A 25,685-nucleotide genomic window follows, 5' to 3' on the forward strand; every position below is an offset into this window, starting at 1 on the left:
AGGCAAGAAAAATATATCAAGGAAATCCAGATAGGAAAGGAAGAAGTCAAGCTCTCGCTGTTTGCAGATGACATGATACTCTACCTAGAAAACCCCAAAGTCTCTATGAAAAAGCTTCTAGAAACAATAGACTCATATAGCAAGGTGGCAGGCTACAAAATTAGCACACAAAAATCAATGGCCTTTCTATACACCAATAGTAATAAGGAAGAAATGGACATTAAGTAAAACAACCCCATTCACAATAATGCCATACAAACTCAAATATCTTGGAATCAACTTGACTAAAAATGTGAAGGACCTATACAAAGAAAACTATAAAACTCTGCTCCAAGAAATAAGAGAGGACACAAGGAAATGGAAGCACATACCTTGCTCATGGATTGGCAGGATTAACATCATTAAAATGGCAATACTCCCCAAAGCATTGTACAGATTTAATGCGATCCCTCTAAAGATACCCATGACATTCTTCAAAGAAGTGGATCAGGCACTTTTGAAATTCATTTGGAACAATATACACCCTAGAATAGCTAAAGCAATCATTGGGAAAAAGAATATAGGAGGAATTACTTTCCCCAACTTTAAACTGTACTACAAAGCAATAGTTATCAAAGCAGCATGGTATTGGAATAAAGACAGGCCCTCAGATCAGTGGAATAGGCTTGAATACTCAGAGAATGTTCTCCAGACATACAATCACCTAATTTTTGATAAAGGAGCAAGAAATCCTAAATGGAGCAAACAAAGCCTCTTCAACAAGTGGTGTAGGTACAACTGGCTAGCCGCTTGCAAAAAATTGAACTTAGACCCCCAGCTAACATCATGTACGAAGGTTAAATTTAAATGGATGAAAGACCTCGATATCAGACCTGAAACTATAAGATATATAGAACAACACATAGGCAAAACACTCCAGGACATTGAGACTACAGGCATATTCAAGGAGGAAACTGCACTCTCCAAGCAAATGAAAGCAGAGATTAACAGATGGGAATATATAAAGCTGAGAAGCTTCTGCACCTCAAAGAAAATAGTGCCCAAGATACAAGAGCCGCCCATTGAGTGGGAGAAACTATTCACCCAATACCCATCAGATAAGGGGCTAATCTCCAAAATATACAAGGCTCTGACAGAACTTTACAAGAAAAAAAATATAATTCCATCAAAAAATGGGGAGAAGAAATGGACAGACACTTTGACAAAGAAGAAATACAAATGGCCAAATGACACATGAAAAATGCTCTACATCACTAATCATCAGGGAGATGCAAATCAAAACAACTATGAGGTACCACCTCACACCTCAGAGATTGGCACACATCACAAAGAATGAGAACAAGCAGTGTTGGCGGGGATGTGGAGAGAAAGGAACTCTTATCCACTGCTATGTGAATGCCATCTAGTTCAACCTTTATGAAAAGCAATATGGAGATTCCTCCAAAAACTGGAAATCGAGCTCCCATAGGACCCGCTATACCACTCCTAGGAATATACCCTAGGAACACAAAAATACAATACAAAAATCCCTTCCTTACACCTATATTCATTGCAGCACTATTTACCATAGCAAGACTCTGGAAACAGCCAAGATACCCTTCAACAGATGAATGGCTAAAGAAACTGTGGTACATATACACAATGGAATATTATGCAGCTGTCAGGAGAGATAAAGTCATGAAATTTTCCTATACATGGATGTACATTGGTTCTATTATGCTTCGAGAAATAAGTCAGAGAGAGAAAGACGCAGAATGGTCTCACTCATCTATGGGTTTTAAGAAAAATGAAAGACATTCTTGCAATAAAAGAGACACAAAAGAGAAAAGAACTGGAAGTTACAGCTCACCTCATGAAGCTCACTACAAACAGGGATGAGTTTAGTTAGAGAAATAACTATGTTTTGAACTATCCTAATAATGAGAATGTATGAGGGAAATAGAAAGCCTGTCTAGAGTACAGGCTGGGGTTGGGTGGGGAGGAGGGAGATTTGGGACATTGGTGATGGGAATGTTGCACTGGTGATGGGTGGTGTTCTTTACATGACTGAAACCCAAACACAACCATGCATGTAATAAAGTTGTTTAAATAAAAATATTTAAAAAAATAAAAATAGATAAATAAATCACTAATTGCCCTCCCTGGAAAAAAAAAAGAAAAAATGCTCTACATCACTAATTACCAGGGAGATGCAAATCAAAGCAACAATGAGGTACTATCTTACACCACAGAGACTGGCATACATCACAAAGATCAAGAACAATCAGTGCTGGTGAGTATGTGGAGAGAAAGAAACTCTTTCATTGCTTGTTGGAATGCCATCTAGTCCAGCCTTTATGGAAAACAATATGGAAATTCTTCAAAAAACTGGAACTTGAGCTCCCATAGGATCCTGCTATACCACTCCTAGGGATATACCCTAGGAACTAAAAGCACAATACAAAAATACCTTCCTTATACTATATTCATTGCAGTATTTTTTTACAATAGCCAGACTCTGGAAACAACCAAGATTCCCTTAAAGAGATGAATAGCTAAAGAAACTCTGGTACATTTAAACAATGGAATATTATGCAGCTATCAGAAAAGATGAATTCGTGAAATTTTTCTATACATGGATGGACATGGAATCTATTATGCTGAGTGAAATAAGTCAGTGGGAGAGAGATAGACACAGAATAGTCTCACTCATCTATGGGTTTTAAGAACAATAAAAGATATTACTGTAATAATTCCCAGAGATAATAGAGATGAGGGGCGAGGAGGACCAGCTCACGATATGAAGCTCACCACAAAGAGTGGTGACTGAAGTTAGAGAAATAACTACACTGACAACTGTCATAACAATGTTAATGAATAAGGGATGTAGACAGCCTGTTTTAAATACAGGTGAGGAGAGGAGGACAAATATGGGGGGCATTGGTGGTGGGAATGTTGCACTGGTGAAGGGGGTGTTCTTTTCATGACTGATACCCAACTATAATCATGTCTGTAATCTAAGTGCTTAAATAAAGATATTATTAAAAAATCGCATTAAACATTTGCATACCCCGAGCAGTTCCATTCAGGGTATGCAAATGTTTAATTCGATTTTTTGTGATTTTTTTGTTACTAATATGGTTTTTTATTGCGAATATTCAGTAAGCGAATAATCGCGAATACTTTGCACTTAGCGCAGACATCATTTCCACTGCTCCTGCCCGCTGTCCCTTGCATTATCAGAGGCCTAAGGAAGAGAAGTTTATTACAGAATTAGATTTTGTCGTACCTTCATCATGACTTCATCAAAGCCTGCAGTGAAGAGAAAGATTGATGACGAGCACAGACAATTTCAGGAAAAGTGGGAGACGCAGTATTTCTTTGTTGAGCACAGGGGCATCCCCACATGTCTTATTTGCTCAGAGAAAGTTGCAGTGCACAAGGAATACAACTTTAAAACGCCATTATTCAACTAAACATGCTGAGGAATGTGCAAAATATCAAGGAAATGAAAGAGCCTAGCGGGTTGCCAGTCTTAAAGCATGTCTAATGAGGCAACAAGATTTATTCAAGAAAGCAACCAAAGAGAATGTTGCATCAGTCGAAGCTAGTTACATGGTTAGTGAGATGATTGCTAAGGCAGGGAAACCATTCACAGAAGGAGGGTTTGTTTAAAAATGCATGTTACAGGCTGCAAGTATTATCTGTATGGAAAAGAAAGGTCAGTTTAGCAAAATCAGCCTTTCTGCCAACACTGTGCCAGAGTGCATTTCTGAATTTGTCAAGTGACATTTATCATCAACTATGTGAGAAAGTCAAATGTTTTGATCCGTACTCAGTTGCTCTTGACAAGGGCAGAGATATAACAGACACTGCACAGCTCACAATTTATGTCTGTGGTATTGATTGCAATTTTGAGTTGACAGAGGAGCTGCTCACAATAATTCCAATGCATGGCCAGACCACCGCTAATGAAATATTTCGGCATCTTTGTGATGCCATTGAGAATGCAGGTTTGACATGGAAGAAGAGGTTTGTTGGAATAATAACCGATGGAGCGCCATTGATGACAGGAAGGAAAAATGGACTGGTGGCACTTGTTCAAAAAAAACTTGAAGAGGAGGGTGTAGAGAAGACCATTGCTCTTCACTGCATTATCAATCAGCAGGCCCTTTGCAGTAAATACCTGCCGTGTGACAATGTGATGTCTGTTGTTGTGAAATGCATCAACCAAATAAGATCCAGGAGCTTAAAGCACAGGAGGTTCCATGCTTTTTTAGAGGAAATGGAGTCAGAATATGGAGATGTGCTCTATTTTACCGAGGTATGTTGGCTCAGCAGGGGAAATGACCTGAAAAGATTTTTTGAGTTGACAGAAGAAGTGAAAGAATGCTGTTTCTGAGTTGAGTGATCACAGATGGCTCATGGACTTAGGTTTTCTTGTTGACATCACACATAAGCTGAATGTACTAAACAAGATGTTACAAGGCCTGGGGCAGCTTATCAGTGCTGCCTATGACAAAGTGAGAGCATTCTCCACAAAACTTGTGTTATGGAAATCCCAGCTCTCTCAGAAAAACCTTTGCCATTTCCCAGCATACAAGGCACTTGTGGATGCAGGCATACCATTCAGTGGTGAGAAATATGTTGATGCTATTTTTAAGCTAGAGAAGGAATTTGATCACAGATTTGCAGACTTCAAAAAGCACAGAGCCACTTTCCAAATTTTTGTGGACCCCTTTTCCTTTGATGTGCAAGATACCCCTCCTGTGCTTTCAAATGGAGCTCATTGACCTGCAATGAAACTCTGATCTCAAAGCCAAGTTCAGGGAGATTAGTGGAAAAACAGACATGCATGGGCAATTTTTGAGAGAATTGCCCCCCAGCTTCCCTGAGCTTTCCCGAATGTTCAAGCGCACCATGTGCCTTTTTTGGAGCACATATTTGTGTGAAAAGTTATTCTCCACATTGAACTTCAATAAGTCAAAGTACAGGTCTAGACTTAATGATGATCATCTTCAAGTCATACTGAGGGTCTCAACTGCTTCCTCTCTAAAGCCAATGTGGTTAAGATTTGTGAGAAGAAGCACTGTGAAGTCTCTGGCAGCAAGGATGCCATGTTCAGAAGAATTGTTCATGATCATCACTCAATGTTCTATTCATGTTCAGAAGAAATAATTAAAACTGTTAATAATGACGTTTGAGGACTTTTTTTGTGAAATCCCTTATGCGGCCCTGCCTCACCCCAACTTTGCCTCCTGCAGCCCCCAGGTAAATTAAGTTTGAGACCCCTGATGTAGACCCTGAAAGCATATCTCCAGGGAGCCCAATGACCTGGATCCTGACTTGCATATGTGCTTAGGGGCTTTTTAGTGTGGGTGGAAGTACCTACAACAGAAAGGAAAAGCTAAAATCTTCAATATAACTGTGGTACATATACACAATGGAATATTATGCAGCTGCCAAAAAAGATGAAGTCATGAAATTTTACTATACTTGGTTGTACATGGAATTATTATGTTGAGTAAAATAAGTCAGAGGGAGAGAGATAGAGATAAAATATTCTCACTCATCTATGAGTTTTAAGAAAATTTAAAGACATTATTGTAATAAGGCCCAGAGAGTTAAGATCTGGAAGGGTTGGAAGAATAGGCTCACAGTTTGAAGCTCACCACAAAGAGTGGTAAAGCTGTTAGGGAAATAAGTACACTAACAACTCGCATGACAATGTTAAAGAATGAGAGAGGTAGAATGCCTGTCAGGAATACAGGCAAGGTGGGGGGGGGGCTTTGGTGGTGGGAATGTTGCACTGGTGAAGGGGGTTATTCTATTTATGAGTGAAACCCAACTACAAATATGCTTATAATCATGGTGCTTAGATAAAGATTTATAAAACAGAATAAAAAATAAAATCTTCAATGTATGGCTGAATTGAAGACCCCTAAAATGTGTAAAAATTACCTCCCACAGTACTTGTGAATGTGACTTAACCTAAATTAAGGGTCTTTGCAGGAGTCAAGTAAAAATGAAGGGACAAGAAAGCAGAGACTAAGCCACTCAATGTCCTTATAAAATGGGAGAGGTTTAGGGGACTCAAAGACAGTACAGGAATTTGTGCTTGTCTTTCACATGGCCAATACCAGTTTGATCCCTGGCATTCCATAGGGATCCCTGAGCCCTACCAAAAATGATACCTGAGCACAGGGCCAGGAGTAAGCCCTAGGCACTTCCCAGTGTGGCCCAAAAGCACACCCCCAAGAAGACAGGAGAGATATTTGGATATAGACAGACTCACTCAGGGACACAGTGGGCAGAGAGAAAGAACATACAAGATCCTCCCACAAGTCAAAGTAACCATGCATGGTTGCAAGAACTGAGCTGAGTGCAGTTGCCTTGAATACCCAGTCTGCCCCCCGCAACTTTGAGAACCATATTTGCAGCCCCAGAACTGAAGGGGTGACTGCTGAGGAAGCACATCATTGCTGCAGTTGTGAATCTCACCTGGATACCCAGCAGGAAAGAACAGGTTCCAAGAGTGAACAGCATAGCCTTTGGCACCTGCCAATACTGCAAGAGGCCCTAGCATTCTCTAAACACCAGGGCCTTTCTGATACTACAGACCCTCACAGGGTCTCTCCTTGTCCCCCCACCTAAGGGTCTCCTAGGGCATGTAAGGCCTCAACACTAGGCACTGAGCCCTGGATCCACAGAGTGGTTCTTGATAAATGCTTTGTGTCCTCACTGGGCCTCATTTCTCTGAAAAGGAAGTTGCTTTTTGCCAAGAATAAACACATTTGGCACCCAGGAGTCATTTCTCCATCAATCCCTGGCTCGCTTCTGCTGTCCTGGCCTGACTTGTCTCCACTCCCTGCACAGCCTGGCAGAGCTCCTTGGACCTCAACCACGACCACCCTCTGGGCTCTTTGCTTCCTCCCTCCCTAGTTTGGTGGTTTGGAGTGCACTGTCATAAGCAGGGGCATGGTACATGCAACCTCAGGGTCCACTCAGATAATCATCTAGGATGAAGTTCAGATGCAAAAAAAAAAAAAGAAAGAAAAGAAAAGAAACTTGTGTGCACAGTTTCCAGAGGAGCATGAAGGCAGTTGCCTGTAACTCTAGGGACCTACCTGGTGAAACTCAGCAGCAGGCCATGAGAAACCTTAGAACTGCAGAAGTTTGTATCTTTAGCTGGAAACCTCTGCAAGCCAACAGTAGATGGCCAATGGCTTATCCAAATGTGCGGCACCAGCTCCATGCAGCCTTGGGAAGCTTTGAGGAGCCTCCTTCTGTTACTACTGGCTCAGCGTCCTCAACTCCAGAGAAAGAATGACCAAGTAGTACCATAAAGCCTTGGTGCTTTCTTAAGTGACAGCAGCTAAACAGGAACAAACTCATAGGTACAGCCTGTAAGCAGCTTCTATCCTTCTCCTGAGGGACAAAATGCTATATTCTCCCTAGCTCCTGGGACACTTCTGCCCAAATCACCTCAGTCACCTCGAAGACTGGGAGTCTTTTTTTTTGTTTTGTTTTTTGTTTTTTGGGTCACCCCCGGTGGTGCTCAGGGATTACTCCTGGCTGTCTGCTCAGAAATAGCTCCTGGCAGGCACGGGGGACCATATGGGACACCGGGATTCGAACCAACAACCTTTGGTCCTGGATCGGCTGCTTGCAAGGCAAACGCCGCTGTGCTATCTCTCCGGGCCCCAGACTGGGAGTCTTAAGCTGCAAAAGTTATTCTCTTGTTTATTGTTTGCTTGGGGGCTACACCCCACAATGCTCAGGGCTTATTCCTGGCTCTGCTTTCAGGGACCACTCCTTATGGGCTCAAAAGACCTTGTGGAATGCTGGAAATTAAACTCAAGTGGACAATAGGCAAATGCCTACCCCTGTACTATTCTGGCTCCCACTTTTCTCAGAAGCACCTCAGTCTACAGACCACCTGTGTGTGTCAGGTAGCAGCAGACATGCCCAGAGTCTTCCTCTGACACCATCTTCCATTACTAATAATGTGGCCACATATTATGTCTCAGCCCAAAGATTCACACTTTTCTCCATAGGGACAGAGGCAGCCCCTGTCTTTGGAAACAACATATGATATCCCAGACTGAAGCCCTGATCTGTTGGCTGGGACACTGGACCCTTCTATGGGGCTCCAGTACTTAAGTTAAGTGGCAGCTGCCTCTGTGAACAAGCAGGAGGAGTGAGGTGCTCAAGGCCCACATACTGGGCCCAGCTTAATCCTTCTGGCCTGAAGCAATAGGACAGCAGTAAGGCACTTGTCTAAAATGTATCCCACCAGATTCAAACCCAGCACCATATATGATCCTGGAGCCCTTTGGGATGTAATCCTTGATGTTTAGTTTCTGTTTTCCACCCTCAGATTCATTTTTATGAAAAGGTTTTAATGAATATTCTTACAAAAAAACATGAGTAAAATGAATTGGAGGGAAGTCTTTGGGGATTAAACTCAATAGTGCTCAAGGGATATTCCCAGCATGGTGTTCATGGGGTGGGGGAGGACCTCCTCTGGTATAACTATAAAAACATGTGGTTCCAGAGATCAAACCCCAACCCATGTAGGTGGGTCTCATCCATGTTAAGTATGGAATCAGTCCCTGAGTCATCTATCTCCCTGGCCAAGAATTATCTAATTTCAAATTAATAGATTTTATATCTCTGAAAGTTCAACTACATTGACAATGAGAGAGAAATCTTTTTTGGCTTCATAATACATGTCTTCAAGACCATTGAGATTAAATAAAATAGACATTTGAGGAGAAAAAGCTGCTGAAGGAAAATGGTTTAGTTACCAAAGCACCTGTGTGCCAAGTATGAGGCTGTGAGTTAGATCTCTGGAGCTACCCACATCACTGAATGTGGTACCTATAGCTCTTAGGTCTGGGGCCTTGCACACAACAGTCACATGTGAGATCTCCTGAATCCCCAGCACCAGCCAAAATTGTGCTGGCATCAGAACCCCCAAGAATAGCCCCAAGTAAGCGAAGGTACAAGCAATATTACTGAAATTGTACTGGCATCTGGGAGCCCCACAACCAAGTGTTGATGTAACTTTTCAGTAGAGCGAGCCTGAGAGACCATAGGGCAATTCTCCTCTGATTAAGCCACACACCAGAAGTCTCCAGATAAAAACTGTGAAGATGTGAAATAAATGGCAGAAGAACCAATTCATGTGGCTTGAGAATAGTTGGTTCCATTTAGAAACATGTAGTTAGTGATAACAATAGCAATCAGAAGATGCCACAATTCAAATAGGCAGGAAGATTAGAAACTTGAAAAGAATATGTAGAGCATTGCAAGTAGAAAAGTCATAGAAAATTACAAAGTTCTGCACTTCAGTTTTATTCACTTTAATTTTCATAAGTTAACCTGTAAAAGGTATACAAAAAAGAGTAGAAAATGACCAAAACTCCCGCTATGGTCTTCGTGGTTATGTCCATGGAATAAATATCCAGCTGGTTTGTGAATCATATGAATTCATTGGAATGAATGTACCAAGTCACCTAATCAATTAGTCTTTAGTTTAATTTCTTGATTTCCAAGGATTTTGTAATAAAAAATGTTGGTTTGCACAAATATACTAAGTCGTATAGAAAGATACTACTCTTTGTAGTAGCTAGAGGATTTGCATTTATTATTTGGGCAGAGAATACCAATTGCATTTCTCAGGTGTTACACCAATTTAAAATCCTCCCAGAAATATCTAAAAAAAACCCTAATCAACATTATCATGGTGTTTCATTTTAGAAACGTCAGCTTGGTTTGATGTTTCATGTTTCTCTTTGTTCTCATTTTAATCAAGGTGTAAGGCATGCTAAAACATGGAGACTCAATATATAAAAGAGATGCTGACTCTATCTTCAATAAATGCAATTTTTGGACCACACTGAACAGTGCTCAGCTGTTACTCCGGACTGTACACTCCTGGTGGTATTTGAGGGTCCATATGAGATGCCAGAGATCAAACCTTCTGGGTCAGCTCTGTGCAAGAAAATGCCCTCCCCATTCTACATCATACCAGCGCCCATAAATAAGCTTTATTGTTTTTGTTTTGGGGCCATGTCTGATGATGCTCCAGGGTTATTCCTGGCTCTTCACTCAGTAATTACTTCTGAGGTTACCCAGGGGACCATATGGGATGCTGTGGGTAAGACTCAGGTCAATCACATGCAAGGCAAGTGCCCTAACTGCTGCACTATCACTCCAGCCCCACTGCCTCTTTTCTATCATTCTCAGGCCTGAGCTGAACCCATCCTACCCACAAGGTGTGTAAAATTTCCAACTTAAATGGTGATAAATTCTACCTCTTCATACTGACTTGTGCATTCACTAGTAGCAATTATGAGTTGGCTTACTCAAATTTTCTATTTCTCACTTTTCCAACTTTGTGGACCTATCGTTTCACCTAGTAATCTTAATTGCTTAGTCCTGGTGACTAGCAAGTTGATCAGTAATTTTCATTAGCCTGGGAAGTAATTCATTAGCACTTTGAGAAATAATTTTTCCTATGTCTTTTCTTGTTAGATTATAAGTATGCTCTCTATTTTGGATACAAGTCTTTTATATTTGCTACAGGTTGCAATATCTTCCTTTTCTCCTCCCGAGAGTCATCTTTTAACACTCATAATATTTATTTTTAAGGAAAAGAATATTTAATATTTTGTTAAATTTATTGATGTTTCACCTCTATGAAACTTTTTGTTGTTGTTGTTGTTGTTTGGGTTTTGGGTCACACCCAGTGATACTCAGGGGTTACTCCTGGCTATGTACTCAGAAATAGCTCCTGGCTTGGGGGACCATATGGGATGCCAAGGATCGAACCCAGGTTCATCCTGGGTCATCTGCGTGCAAGGCAAACATCCTACTGCTTGTGCTACCACTCCAGTCCCTATGACACTTTTCTATCATGTTGAAGTTCTTGCCTATTAAGTAAATTCATAGACATCAAATAGTAATAAAAGTATTTTCCCATGATTACAGAACATAGCTTTTGCCTATTACATTCAGAAAAAAATTACATGTTACTCATTATACGTATAAAAATGACAGTATCCAAATTAATTTTGATATATGTATATATGTGCATATATATAGACAATAGCTAGTCACATACATGAATGTGGTCCCTAAAGGCAAGACAATCTAGTTCTTGATGTGGAACTGACTGTACCACTAAGGTGTATAAAGTTACATGCTATCATGTTCACACAATGACAAAATTGTCTACTGAAACATTGCTCAATAAATCTCTATCATGAAGCAATGCGCATGGGCACATCTGTTGAGGACTCTTACCTTAGTCAGTTGGCCCTGTCACTGTACAGACCCATGCCATGGTTCACAGTGTTCATCTTTCCCTCAGATCTTTCTCTCTGAAGGTGTGTGAACCCCCTTGGGGTTCCTTTTCAACAACACTTTAGTCTTTTATTGTGTCTTTGTATTTCCTACATTTTAGCATCAGCTTTCCAAGTTTTACTGGAAAAAGAAAAAACTTATATGTATATATACTTTTTTCTTATATTTGGGGCTGGAGCCATAGCACAGTGGATAGGGTGTATAAAAAATAAACAGTACAGGAATAACAAATAGTCAAAGAAAGGCAATAGAACCTGAGAACGTAGGACAAGGAGAATTAAGATGGGATAATACTGGGATGTTGTATATACAAAACCCTATCTATCTCTAACAGAATTGTAAAGCACAGTGGCCAAATAAAGAAATAAAAGTTTCAGCATAAACTAAAAGATGAGCATAAGCAAAATCATAGGAACCATTTGCCATTCAACTTCAAAATTTTATATTTTATATTTTGTTTTATATTTTATTTATATATTTTATATTTTGTTTTATATTTTATATTTTGTTTTATATTTTATTTATATATTTTATATTTTGTTTTTTATTATTATTATTATTATTATTATTCTTAGGACACACTCAGAGGGCTCATTCAGGGGTCATTCCTAATTCTGCACTCAGAAATGGCTCCTTGCAAGCTCAGGGAACCATATGGATGCCTGGAATCAGTCCCCGGTTGGCAGAATTCAAGATAAATGTCCTACCACTGTGCTATCATTCTGGCCCCATATCACTCCAGCCCCAAACTTCAAAATTTTCAAAGTTCAACCATAGCCTTATAGTCAAATTTTTACTTTAAGCATGAGAATTTTGTGAAAGAAAATCAAAGTAATAAATGAGTCAGTCCATCTGTCTGTCTATCTCATTAGAAAGACCTATCTTTGGGAGGGGGGCACATTTGGCAATGCTCAGGACTTACTCCTGGCTCTGCAATCACAAATCTTGGAGTGCATGAGGGACTACAAGGGGTATATAAATTTTACTGGAAAAATATTAAAAAGAAATACTACTAAAAATTTTTTAACACAGGTTCAGAGAAGTAGGACAGGGGTTAAAGAATTAAGGATTCGGACCTTGTATGCCACTGACCCTGGTTCAATCATAGCACCACAGGTCACCTGAACACTTCTGTCTGTTACCCTTGGAACCCCAAACACCACAATGTCCACAGCTCCTACTGTTAACATACCAGCCTGGTTGGCTGAGAATCATTCAGAATGACCTAGATTCCACCCCCACCTAACAATAAAATTCTCAACAAAGCTTTAGTTTGAATGTCTTATTTTCCATGAGGTGGGATGTTACTCCATGTGCTTGAACTATTTGTCTTCTTTGAGAACTCCTCATTCATATCCACCCCACTTTTTCTATTTGGACTAATGGTCTGTGGGCTATTGATTTGCAGCAGTTCTTTCTATTTAGGAAAATGAGCCCTCTATCTCTTATTTGAGTTGCAAATAGTTACCCAATGTTTCATTTGTCTTTGGATTTGGATAAAGCTCTGCATTGCCCTTGCCTCTTCCCTATGTGTACTAATGATTTTAAGGCTTTTTTTTTTTAGTAAGACCCTCCCCATGATTATGATTTTTCCAGCAATGATGACATCATGTGGATAGGACTTCTATTACGAGCCTCCACATGGTCATCACTAATACATGCGGTGTATTTTTCCATCATGATCAGCCCATTGTGTTGATCTGTCTGAAATTCTCTGGAACCACATTATTGTCCACAGTATGATCCTCCATAACCTGAATGAAGACAAGCCATAGGACAGTATAAACAAGACTGAGATCCTTCATTCTCACAGACAATTTTAGAGGAGCCTTAGCAATGGACTTTGACTTTATGCCTTTTCCCTGACTTTAGCAAAGTGAATTCTCTGGACCTGTAAACTTTGCATGTTCCTTTCCAGCAAGTGCAGTAGACTTGCTTTTATTGCCTTTTTTTTTTCCATTTTTGTTTCTTGTTTGTTTGTTGTTTAGGTCTACCCCCAGCAGTGCTTGGGGATTATCCTGGCCCTGTGCTCAGGGAATCACTCTTGGCTGGCTTCAGAGAGCCATATGTAATGGTAGGAATTGAACCTGGATTAGTCACCTGCAAGATGACTTAACCCCTTAACCCCTCCCCTGTTCACCTCTCCAGTCCTCCTTATCTTTTCTGAGTCCCCAAATCATGTAAGCATGAGACCTCCAAAAGCTTAACTTCCCTGCTTTGCCTCTACAGGAAGTAACACTCAGTATCCAGCACCCACACCAAACACTCATCAGGCTCAAGTCCCTGTTACCATCAGAACAGGTCCCTGGGTAAACCTAAACTACTCATCCAGCATGCACCATAGCTCAAGCACAAAGTCTGCAGAAATATGGGGGTGAGTCATCCTCTAAGCTGAGTATGCCAGGGAACCATAAAAGTATCCTATGCAATCTCCAAAAATAATGCTCCCACAATCCCTGCTGTCTACCAGCTCGTGAGGGCTGGATTTCCTAGCTGGCTCACCTAGCCATGAGCCACCAAGTCTTAATAATGCCACAGAGTGATCTGGACTTACTCACACCAGCTGCTACTGCCACAGCACATCAAGACCTGCAACTGGGTGAGTCCCTGTTTGCACCCAGCCTGGGACTGTCCCCATGCTGGAACACAGCCAGATGCAGCACCCTTGGCAAAGTTTTTCTAAGAAAGGTTGGCTGTCTTTGCTGGGGGAAATTACACTGCTGTCCCCCGCGGCACTAACTTCAAACAGTTTTGCATTCTCTTCTGCTCACCACAGGCCTCTCACCGCTTCCTGAGCCCGCCAACATCACAGAAATGCCTCTCTTGCTTCAGCCAACAGTAATTCATGAGGAAGGCTTACAGAGCTGCTCTCAGGGGAGCTTGGATTCTACCTCCCTGGGTCAGCATCCAGATCATCAACAACAGATACACAGCAGTTGCAGGGATCCCTGCCTGCCCGCCCCCCCACACACACACACACTCTTCCCTCTGCCCCCCACACTTCCTGAGAGTCTTCAGATATACAGGTGAGTATTGACTTCTAGTCTTCTGGACAACTAGCCTACCCCAGGCAGATAGTTTTCTCAGGGGACAGCCCTAACCAGGCCTATACATGGGTCAGGTAATGGTGGCCCCATATTCATGCCAGAAGCCAACAAAGCTGCATTAGCAGCAGGAAGATTTGCCTTCTGGGCACAGCAGTCATGTAATTTCAAGTTAGAAGAGAGAGACATTTGCAATTTACTGTCAGCATCTGTGATTCAAAAGCTGGCTGCTTCCTATACCAACAAGTGTATCCACATGGCCCAGAACCCATTTGCTCATGAGCTGTATAGACAGCATCAATCACCACCCCCTGCTGTGAGATGCAAATTTCACTTATGCTGACTCGAGGGAATTCCAGGGTTCCTAGAATTTGAAATGTGGCCAATTGTAGTTGACTTTTTTTACTGAGCCAAAGGAAGGTGACTAATAGAACTCCGATCTGAATGAACTTAGACTCTGGTAAACTAACCCCACTGAATGTCCTGTGGCAATTGATTATGAATTCAGATTAGTTTTAGCTTTAGCTTCAGCTAGTACAGCAGAGAGAGCACTTGCCTTTCACACAACTGATCTGGGTTAAATCTCACACCATACAGTTCCTTGAGCCCTTCCAAAAGTGATTCCTGAGTGCAGAGCCAGAAGTAAGTCCTGGGTACAGACAACTTAGTGTGGCCCCAAACCAAAGAGGGTGGGGAGCTTCAGCCAGATCAAAAGATCTTGCCCCAATAGAACACATCTGAAGATTGGCATAGTTAAGTAGTTCCAAGACTATCCTTCCTTCTTTTAGCCCTGAAATCCAACCTTCCCACTCTGCCTAGAACAAAAGGGATTCTACTAGGAGTCAGAAGCTTGTATAGAACCTTCCAGAAGCTTTCACTCAGCTAAAGTTAAGAACCTGAGGGTGCCACATGCTCAGAGTGAATCTAGGCTGTGTGCAGGTAAGACACTGCTTCAAGCCAGGGCAATAGTCTCTTCCTTAGGATGAAGACCTAGGCCTTACCACTCCCTATTCTGCCATACAATCGGGGTGAACTCTTTCTCACTTCCTATACTTGCACTCAAAGGTTCCTTCCTTGACTTTCTCCTCTTCTTCACTTTGTGCTCTCTGAGCTCACACGCCTGAGGTCTCAAAAGGCTCAAGTCATTCTTTCTTCAAGGTCACAGTCAAATCTGACCAGCCCTCAATCCCAAGGCTGCCAGTGCTGTGCCCTCCTGGGATCATGTTGTGCTCAGATTTTTCATACCTCCAGGGCTTCAGTTTCTCATACTCACCATCCCTGCCTTGTACTAGCACTTTCCACTTGAACTTCCACTTCCTATCGAACCTGGGAAAGCTAGTTTATGATGATTTACCACAATAAAGTCAATGGGATTGGCAGTTCCTGCCTCTGTCCAGCAGAGTTGTTTATCAAGAATGAGGCAGACAGATACTGGCATATCCAGGTTCTAAGTTAACCTCAAGACCCTAACAAAAGGATAAATTGGCCATTTTTTGGACACAGTTTTTCTTCCCTGGCTCTAAACACATGAACCACTGCTTCCATTAGCAGGTACATTAAGAAGAGTTAGCAAGTACATGAAGGTGCTGGAATATTCTATCTTTGGACATATGGTGATACACAATCAACAATACCTTTAATACACAATATTGAAGTCATGGTAATTTTTTATTTCTTGCCTGGTTACACAGGTGCTGCCCTCTGTAAACTAAACTAAACTTGTTTTACTGAGGACACTATCCTAACCTTAGGATTATTATTTTTTATTTCAATTTGGGGAACTGGGAGTCACACCTAGAAATAGTCATGGCTCTGTAGTCAGGAACAGTGATATCCTGGCAGTGCAGTGCAGGGGAAAACCATCTGGAATGCCAGAGATAGAATCTAGGTTGGCTGCATGCAAGGCAAGAGTTATACTATCTACCAGCCCAAGACTTATTCTTATTAAAGGGATGGTTTCCTTACTGTCTGCTCCAACTCAGCCATGGAAGATTAAAAAATAATAATAATAAGGGCCAAGCATGTAGCTATGTGATGGAACACTCACCTTACTTGTAAGAGACTCTGCATTAAATTTCTGACACTAGACACACACACACACACACACACACACACACACACACACACTAGAAGGAAACTTTTTCTAATCAGAACTCTTCTCCAAATACTAATAAGAGAAAGAACATAGTTCTCCAACAGCTTTTTCATGTAGAATTTTCTACCCCAAATTTATACCAGGTGGGTTCATACTCTCCTTCATCCTCTTTTTCCTAAAGTCTTGATCTGACATTGCCCCCAAACCATCAAGGTTCCCTGTATACCCAACCTCGGGCTTCTCTATGAGGCACACCAGCCAGCCCCTGCAATGAGCAGATTCAGGGGAGGGGCTTGGGTATGAACACTGAAGGCCTGATTCTAAAAATGCTGGATGCCCTCAGCTTCTGTTCCTTTTCTTTCTTCCTTGCCCCTCCCACTCCCCTGCTTTGCACCCTCAACTATTCTCCAATCTCTGTTCTTTCCCATACCTTCAGTCCATCTATTCATCCTCAGAATAACACTGGCCTAGTTTCATCTCCTACCATAATTTGTCCCATTTTACCACATTTGCCTTACTCAACCTCACATCAATTTTGTTGACAATTTTCCTCTTTTTTTCCATCTTCTAAAAATTCAACTCCACTGCTGAAGAACAAACATCTTTTCTAACTGTTCACTAATGGTCTCTACTAAATCATCATCTGTACCACGTGTCAATTAAGTCCACTATTTTCTGCAGCCATTTGACTATGAACTCTTGCTCAAGAAAATAAGCAAAAAAACATTTGCAACTCCAACTGCAGATGACATTGTAGCCTCCTTGATACTTTTCTTATGTTCTCTATGTCCAGAGATCCAGCCTGTGTTTAGGTTCTGCCTAATGCTGGCTCTGACATCTCATTCATCTTTGTTTCAGTCACTGCTGTGTTTCCTGAATTCATAACTCTAAAATCAATTTTTGAATATAAATCAGTGTTCCTCATAATCTCTTTAGGGTGTATTTCCAGAAATGGGATTGCAACATCACCACAAATGCACATTTTTCGAGTTCTGTGTTGCAAAATTGCTTCCCAAAAGGATCCTGCTTAATGGGTTTCCTTGCAGAGAATGCTGATAGTCAGCTTCTAATTGTCTAGGATTTGAGATTCAATGACAGAATTATTAATTAATTGATTATTCTTCAGTGAGGATAAAAATATTCTTCTGAGGACAGGAATGGGATCTTACCTCTTAGGAAAGTTGGTCTATATTTAAACAAAATATATGTTATTCTTTGGGGCTGGAGCAATGGCACAGAAAATACTGCAGTTGCTTTGTATGTGGCCAGCCAAGGTTTAATCCCTGACATTCATATGGTCTTCAGAGCCTGGCAGGAGACCTCTCCAGGCCCTAACCAAGAGTTAACCCTGAGCATTGCCAGAAATTCTTCCAGTCCAGAAAAAAACACAAAATATAAATAAATTATATATTATTACTATTCAACTCAAATGTCCCAATATTCTCCATATGGACTCAAGATAAAGTTCTACATCGCTTTGATCTGAGGCTGCTGGTCATTTCATCATAAGAATGATCTGGGGCCAGCGTGGTAGCACAGGGGTAGGGCATTTGCCTTGCGAGTGGCTGACCCAGGACAGATGCAAGTTCTATTCCTGGCATCCCATATGGTCCCCTGAGCCAGGAATGATTCCTAAGCACAGAGCCAGGAGGAATCCCTGAGCGCTGCTTGGTATTCTCCCCCTCCAAAAAAAGAATGTTCCTCTGTCTCAAAGTATAAGATAAAGTACCAGCCTATCATTGTTATTGATTTGAATTTTTATTACACTCTTTCATAAGCACCTCTTGTTTCCAGCATGGCTATAAACATTCTAATTCAAATCCTTTATATATATATATATATATATATATATATACATCCTTTATATATATTTATATATATATATAAATCCTTTATATATACATAGTGCAGAGCACACTGTGAAATCTGTTATACCTGTTGAACCAGGTGCTAAAGGGTAAATGTTTCATGAGCCTGTGCTACCTTCTGGGAACCATCCAGCCATCTGGGAAAATCAGTTAGTGGCTAAAAGGCAAATGTAGGTGAAAGGTGAAGATATCACTGATAGGAAGGAAGTCACCTCAGTAAAACTGTCACTTAGGCAAGAAAGATGCTGAAGCAAAAAAAGTATTTCCAGCAACCAAAATCTAAGATCGATTCTCAGTTATTTGCACTTTGTGAGAGTTCTACCTACCCGGGAATTTCTTTGACTTCTCTACAAGTCCAACAAATTGCTTTACTCTGTCTAAAGTGTCCTCTTCAAGCTCCAGGCTACAAAATGTTATCCCTCATCATTTTCTGCCTTCTTCACTCTAAACAAAAATACCTGATTTTCTCAGAAGTTGAACAGCATTTCTAAGCCTCACGCAAAGATCGCTGTGTCTTAGATTCCATGTGTTCTATTTTCTGCATCTGCTTTTGATGGCAGATGAGTGTTTAGACTCATCAAAGTCAGTAGTTAAAAAAAAAAAACCTGTGAGTTGCTCCCTTGCACTGGTATATGGTGGGCACTGGGCTGGACAGCTAGCCAAAGAACCCCCGGACTGCCAGTCAGTCCGGGGGCCCAGAATCCCCCATGCCAGAATGGTCTTCCTGGCCTGATCTGGTAACCTGGGCCTTGGGGGATGGGGTGGGGTGGAGCAAAACTCCACCCCTATCCATTCATTCACAAGCTACAGAGGCCAGAGCTGGGCCTGGAGACACCACATGCCAAGAGTTGGTCCCTTGCACTGGTATGTGGTGGGCACTGAGCTGGACAGCTAGCCAAAGAACCCCTGGACAGCTAGCTAAAGCAGATTTATCTCAACCATTTTCAAAAGCGCGCGGGCGCAGACATATAACCTTTTTAACATAGTCCATAAATATTCTAATTCTTGACTATTTGTAGGTAAGGAAATGGAATATCCTATGTACGGAGGATAGCACTCAAATAGATCTCTGAAGTCAGTGTCTAAGTAAACGTTACTTTCTATACAGTTGTCCTCTCTGACTACCGAGCCTTAGCCTTAAACATTTTATCTATACAATGTATAGAGCCCTTCTTCTATATTGCCTTTCCACACCCAGAGACCTTTCCACTCCCCCATATCCCAACCTGGATTTGTTATCTCCCCCTTATTTAACCCTGTTTACCCTCAGTTTTTAACTCATAAGGCACCAAGACGGACCTCCTTCCCAACAGACCACCATCCAGCTCCTCAAAGAATGACATCCTCTTGATCTCTCATCTTGTGTCTCAGCAATAAACCACAACCAATAAGCCTCCTGACTCAAGCTTGTGACCCGTCTCACCACCTTCAAATCGTGGACGGTTGCATGATACCGGATTTAGCTGCAGCAAAACCCCCAGCTCAAGGACACTATAGGACTCTGAAATGCCGCAAATCATATCTTAAACTCTAGAACAAAGTCTGTGATACAAAAAATGTACCTTGGCTTTCACTCCCCACAAGAATATCTCAGAAGACCTAATTGGGAGGTCTATATTGCCTACGTTAGCTTAATATCTTTATAATAATGTATCTTAAGATATGTATTCCTAAACATACAGATAGCCTCCCCAGTCACTTTCTTTTTTCAAATACCTTTTTCCCTTTTTTTTTTCAATTTCCTTTTTTTATATATATCTCGATTTTATCTATATACTCTATTTTTTATATATACATATTTTCTCTACCCTCACCAGTTTTGGTGCTGCTTGATCAAAAACCAAGAAAACGTCTTGCCTGTGATAAAAGCTCAGACCACACCACAGATACTGTACATGTAGCCTGTCATCCTTACCTTGAATAGCACCAGCAATACAAAAGGACACTATACGTTTTTATATAGGCACAGTAAATAAGGGGAAATCATAGACTCAGACACAAGATCTTATCTTCTAAGGATAAAAACTCACACTTTTTATACAAGGGTGCCTCCCATCCTGGACATATGTCATGTGGATACAATTCAGTCTCCACGAGATTGGACAGTGTTAGTTCATTCTCAAATCCCAGATGTAGAACTGAAACAAACCCATGCAACAACACCAGGAACTAAGCTGCGTTGGGAGATATACTTGTGCCAGTGTTAATATGACAACCAGGACAGCGAGGAAATGAAAACTTGACCTAAGACCAGGAGGTCCTATCACATCACCTAACACTAAGTGGAAATCAGAAGAAGTATCGTCCTTTGAACTATGAAAAATAAGAGCACTAACTACAGAAAACTGACTTTGACAACTGTGACTGGGCAGAACGTACCTTGAGACAATTAAGGAAAATCCTACCCTAGGCTATAGCCCAGGTCTTTTACAAAAATCAAGACTTCTTAGTACAGAGGCCCAATTCTGACAACAGAGACTGAGCAGAACCATTGGAACCATAATTTCCTAGACTTCAGCTTAGGGAATGAGCAAAAACATGGAGCACATGATACAGAAAACTGAACACACCAACAATGGAGGAACAATACCTCTAGAACCTTAAAGACTCTATCCTAGGCCCTGTCCTAGGACCTGCACAAATACCAAGATTGCTTGCTATAGTGGCTTTATTTTCTCATCCACAACAGAGAAGAAAGTTCCTGACACCACAAAAAAAAAAAAAAAAAAACCTGGGATATGGCAATGAGAAGGTATGGAGCCAGTGGTTGTTCCCATGACAATATGCTTCAAGAGTGGAGAAACCCTGAATCTCTTAGGCCATGGGAATTTCCTTCCTTCCCCAATACTTGCTGTGCCTATACAAAAAAAAAAAAAAAAAGGTGGGGTAACACAAACCCTGCCACTGCAGCACTTTTTCTGGTGTTGTTTTGTTTTATTTTTTGTTTGTTTTTTGATATTATTTTCCTTCTCTTTTTTTCTCCCACTTTTTTCTTTCTTTTCCACTTCTGTGGATATTAGTTGGTGATTTTTTTTTTAGTAGTTGTTACCAAATTTTTTCTCCTCTTTTTCTTAATCTTTTTATCTCCAACACAATAGCATAATTTGAATCATTTAGCCTCATAAATTGAGAGGGGAAAAGAATGATACCAGGACCAGTCATATGAACATGTAGTGTAAATAAAAAATGAGCAGACTGGAACACCAAACAGAATAGATACCCAACCTATAACAAACTGTAAGGCGGAGACCATTTGCACTAGGATTCTGGGAGGTAAAGGAGGGAGATGTGGGAGACATGCTGGGAACAAGAGTGGAGGGAGGACAACATTGGTGGTGGGAATGCCCTTCATTTATTGTCACTATGTATTGTAAATAATTCTGTGTAATGAACTTCAGTCACAATAAAAAAATTTTATAAAAAAGAAAAACCTGTGATCTCCTAAAGTTCTTAAGGAGATTTGCTATTTAGTATTAAAAGCTTTTAAGGAAGAAAGGAAGGAAGGAAGGAAGGAAGGAAGGAAGGAAGGAAGGAAGGAAGGAAGGAAGGAAGGAAGGGAGGGAGGGAGGGAGGGAGGGAGGGAGGGAGGGAGGGAGGGAGGGAGGGAGGAAGGGAGGAAGGAAGGAAGGAAGGAAGGAAGGAAGGAAGGAAGGAAGGAAGGAAGGAAGGAAGGAAGGAAGGAAGGAAGGAAGGAAGGAAAGGAGGGAGGGATGGAGGGAGGGAGGAAGGGAGGGAGGAAGGGAGGAAGGGAGGGAGGAAGGGAGGGAGGAAGGGAAGAAAAGAGGAGGGAGGGAGGGAGGGAAGAAGAGAGGAAGGGATGGAGGAAAGAAGCAAGGAAGGAAGGAAGGAAGGAAGGAAGGAAGGAAGGAAGGAAGGAAGGAAGGAAGGAAGGAAGGAAGGAAGGAAGGAAGGAAGGAAGGAAGGAAGGAAGGAAAGGAGGGAGGGAGGGAGGGAGGGAGGGAGGAAGGGAGGGAGGAAGGGAGGAAGGGAGGGAGGAAGGGAAGAAAAGAGGAGGGAGGGAGGGAGGGAAGAAGAGAGGAAGGGATGGAGGAAAGAAGCAAGGAAGGAAGGAAGGAAGGAAGGAAGGAAGGAAGGAAGGAAGGAAGGAAGGAAGGAAGGAAGGAAGGAAGGAAGGAAGGAAGGAGGAAGGAAGGAAGGAAGGAAGGAAGGAAGGAAGGAAGGAAGGAAGGAAGGAAGGAAGGAAGGAAGGAAGGAAGGAAGGAAGGAAGGAAGGAAGGAAAGGAGGGTGAGAGGGAGGGAGGGAAGTAAAGAACAAAAAAGGCAATGAGGAAGGGAAGAGGAAAGAGAAGAGAGCAGAGAAAGATGAAAAAAGAAGATAAAGGAAAGAAATCAGTCAGTTATGCTCATGTATAATTTTGCTCTATCTGGGTTCACAAGCCCATCCCAGCCAAAACAATCTCTATATAGTCAGCAGTTTCCCTCCTGCTATCAGCACAAAGGAGGCAGCCTTGAGCTCAGTTCTCAAGAGGTGCTATTTTCAGAACTCATTGGTGGTTTGCATTCACAAATCCTGTGGTTTTACACCTAGCTACAAGGGTCAATATTTATAGCATGCTAACAACGCCACACACTTATGGAATTTCTCCTGGCCAATTCTCCAATCCCAGATAAATGTATGACTAACTTTTAGTACATCCTGCGGGTCTGAACGATACAGATGATAACAAAGGGAGTAGACCAGTAGATTTCCAAAGAAAAGAAATTAAACAGAACTCTCACTTGAAAGCAACTTCACAATGTAGAAAATTTTTAAAAATATTTACACTTGTTGACCTTGTAATCCCTTCTCTGGGAATAAGTCCTCAGAAAGTTATTATGAATACGAAGATTTATAGCTTTTAGAACTTCACCTCAGAATTTGTCATTGAAACATATTGGAAGCTATCCAAATCTCTAATAATAGAGGAACTGTTAGATGACTAGTTACATAAGCTGATGGAATATAATAGTTATTTAAATTCTTTGTTTCCCAAAAGATCTGATGTCACCATTAAATGCTTAGAATATGTTAGTATGTAAAAGAGAAATCATAATAAAAACACCCAGTAACTATTTAGGAAAACTGACTATAATGCAGTCTGAAACATGCCAACAGTGTGAGTTATAACTGGTTATTTGTCAGGTACACTTGGGAACATTCTTTACTTTTCCCTATGCTTTACTATATTTTTCACATTTTCTACATTCTTTTTTCCTATGAAATAGTACTCCATCTCATGAGCAAAGAAAAACCCAGAAGCTTATGAAGAAAAGGCAAATGCCATGCCCCAAACATCTTCCAGACAAAAAGCCTTGTGCCCTTTGGTCTTCAATAGTGGCTGTGCCTGTGCCTGTGCCTGCTGCAGCTTTTCTTTCATTTTTGAATGATACTACTGGGTTTCCAGTTACATTTCACTACTTTTCTTTTCCAGTGCCCAATACTTACAGTCAGTATTTTCATTGTTCTCTTTGGATTCCTAATTATATATCCTAATATAGAATAGAATAGTATTAGCCAATACCAATGTAGAATAGCATATTCTAGATTCATCAGCTCTCAAAAGTAATTCCTGTCATATTGTTTTATGGAAAGAATAATTCTCCTGTCTTCTTTCAACACACCTTCTATCCTTATTTTTAAACTATTTTACCTTGGCATGTCAATGCTCTTCATTTGGACCATTTTTCTTTAGTGACACATAACCATTGGCTTATTAATTATCTAAGTAAATAAAAACAAGATTATCTATAGTAAAATAACTAACTAAAATATTGCTGAGAACAGAAGAGATAGTATTGTTTATAAAGCATTTGCCTTGAATTCAGTTGACCCCAATTCAGTCCTTGGCCTTACATATAGTCCCTGAAGATCATCAAGAGTGATCCCTGAGAAGAGAGCCAGGAGTAAGCTCTGAGATCACCAAGTATGATCCCAATATACATACATATATGTGTGTGTATTTGTGTAAAACACTATTTGGGGACAGGAGATGGGGTGGGATGGATCACATTGGGCAATATTCAGAATTCACTCCTGGTTCTATGCTCAGAGCTCACTCCTGGTGAGGCTCAAGTGACGATATGTAGCGCTTGGAATGAACCCCCATCAAGTGTCTTGCCCACTGTACTCAGATCACAAAACACTATTTTAAAAAAAGGTATTTTGGGGAGTCGAATTGGGCACACTGATGAGAGGTGTGGTGTTAAAATTATGTGCATTAAATCCATCTTAACAGTACTGTAAATCACAGAAACTCAGTTAATCCAATAAATAAGAAATTTGTGTTCCTATCTTCATTATAGCACTATTCCTAATAACCTAAATGTGGAAACAATCCAAGTATCCAAGAAAAAATAATGGATAAAGAAACTAGTCTATATGCACATGGAGTACCACTTGGCTATAAGAAAAGATGAAATCATACAATTTGTCATAAAAAGAATGGATCTGGAGAGGATCATATTGAGAGAAATCAGCCAGAAGGTGAAGGACAGATGCAGTATGATCTCTCATATGGGATATGAAGTAACTCACAAAGGGGAATACAAATGGCCAAAGGCAACTAATATGAGAAGCATCTACAAAATTGAGCTTACCACGGCAGAATGGGGTGGTAGGAAATGGAAGTGGAAGGTGAAACACTGAAACAGTGGTGAGGGAAGTGGACACACTGGTCCAGAGTACGGCATTGGGGTGTTGTACTCATGAAACTATCATGAACAAAGCTGTAAATCATGATGACTAAACTTTTTTTTTTTTTTTTGGTTTTTGGGCCACACCCAGTGACGCTCAGGGGTTACTCCTGGCTATGTGTTCAGAAGTCGCTCCTGGCTTGGGGGACCATATGGGACGCCGGGGGATCGAACCACGGTCCGCACAAGGCTAGCGCAGGCAAGGCAGGCACCTTATCTCTAGAGCCACCGCCCGGCCCCGATGACTAAACTTTAAGAATGAATATATAAGATAAAACATCATCATTATCATAGTAACTGTGCTCAATTTGCACCACATGGAACTGTCTAACATCCAGCAAAGATTTGAACACATTCTTGATGCAGGAAGAATGTTCTCAGCATTGAAAATTGAACCTTTTTTATTTTCTTATCTCTTCACAGCTTCCTCTATGTGCCTCCTTTCCCTTTGTTTCATGTTGGCTCCACAACTTTCTTGGAGAGCTTGTTTTATTCTGTTTTTAGCTACTGATTTTTGCCCTGGGACATTTGGCTACATGCTCATCTCGACATTGTGCCTAGCTCTGAATCATGACACACTCTTGTGATTCATTCTCATATCCTCGTGTACTGGACATGCCTGTCACTCAAGAG

The 25,685-nt window shown here is 41.1% G+C and overlaps 1 long non-coding RNA gene across 1 annotated transcript in view; it reads left to right on the forward strand.

The window, feature by feature from the left end:
• LOC126003410 (uncharacterized) overlaps positions 1-16,957 on the forward strand; it is a 612,343-nt gene extending 595,386 nt beyond the window's left edge. The window contains exon 3 of the long non-coding RNA XR_007493788.1: positions 16,947-16,957. This is a non-coding gene — a long non-coding RNA (uncharacterized LOC126003410). The remainder of the gene's footprint in view (positions 1-16,946) is intronic.
• The last annotated feature ends 8,728 nt before the right edge of the window (positions 16,958-25,685 follow it).

The sequence above is a fragment of the Suncus etruscus genome, chromosome 3, assembly GCF_024139225.1.
Source record: "Suncus etruscus isolate mSunEtr1 chromosome 3, mSunEtr1.pri.cur, whole genome shotgun sequence".
Lineage (NCBI taxonomy): Eukaryota > Metazoa > Chordata > Mammalia > Eulipotyphla > Soricidae > Suncus > Suncus etruscus.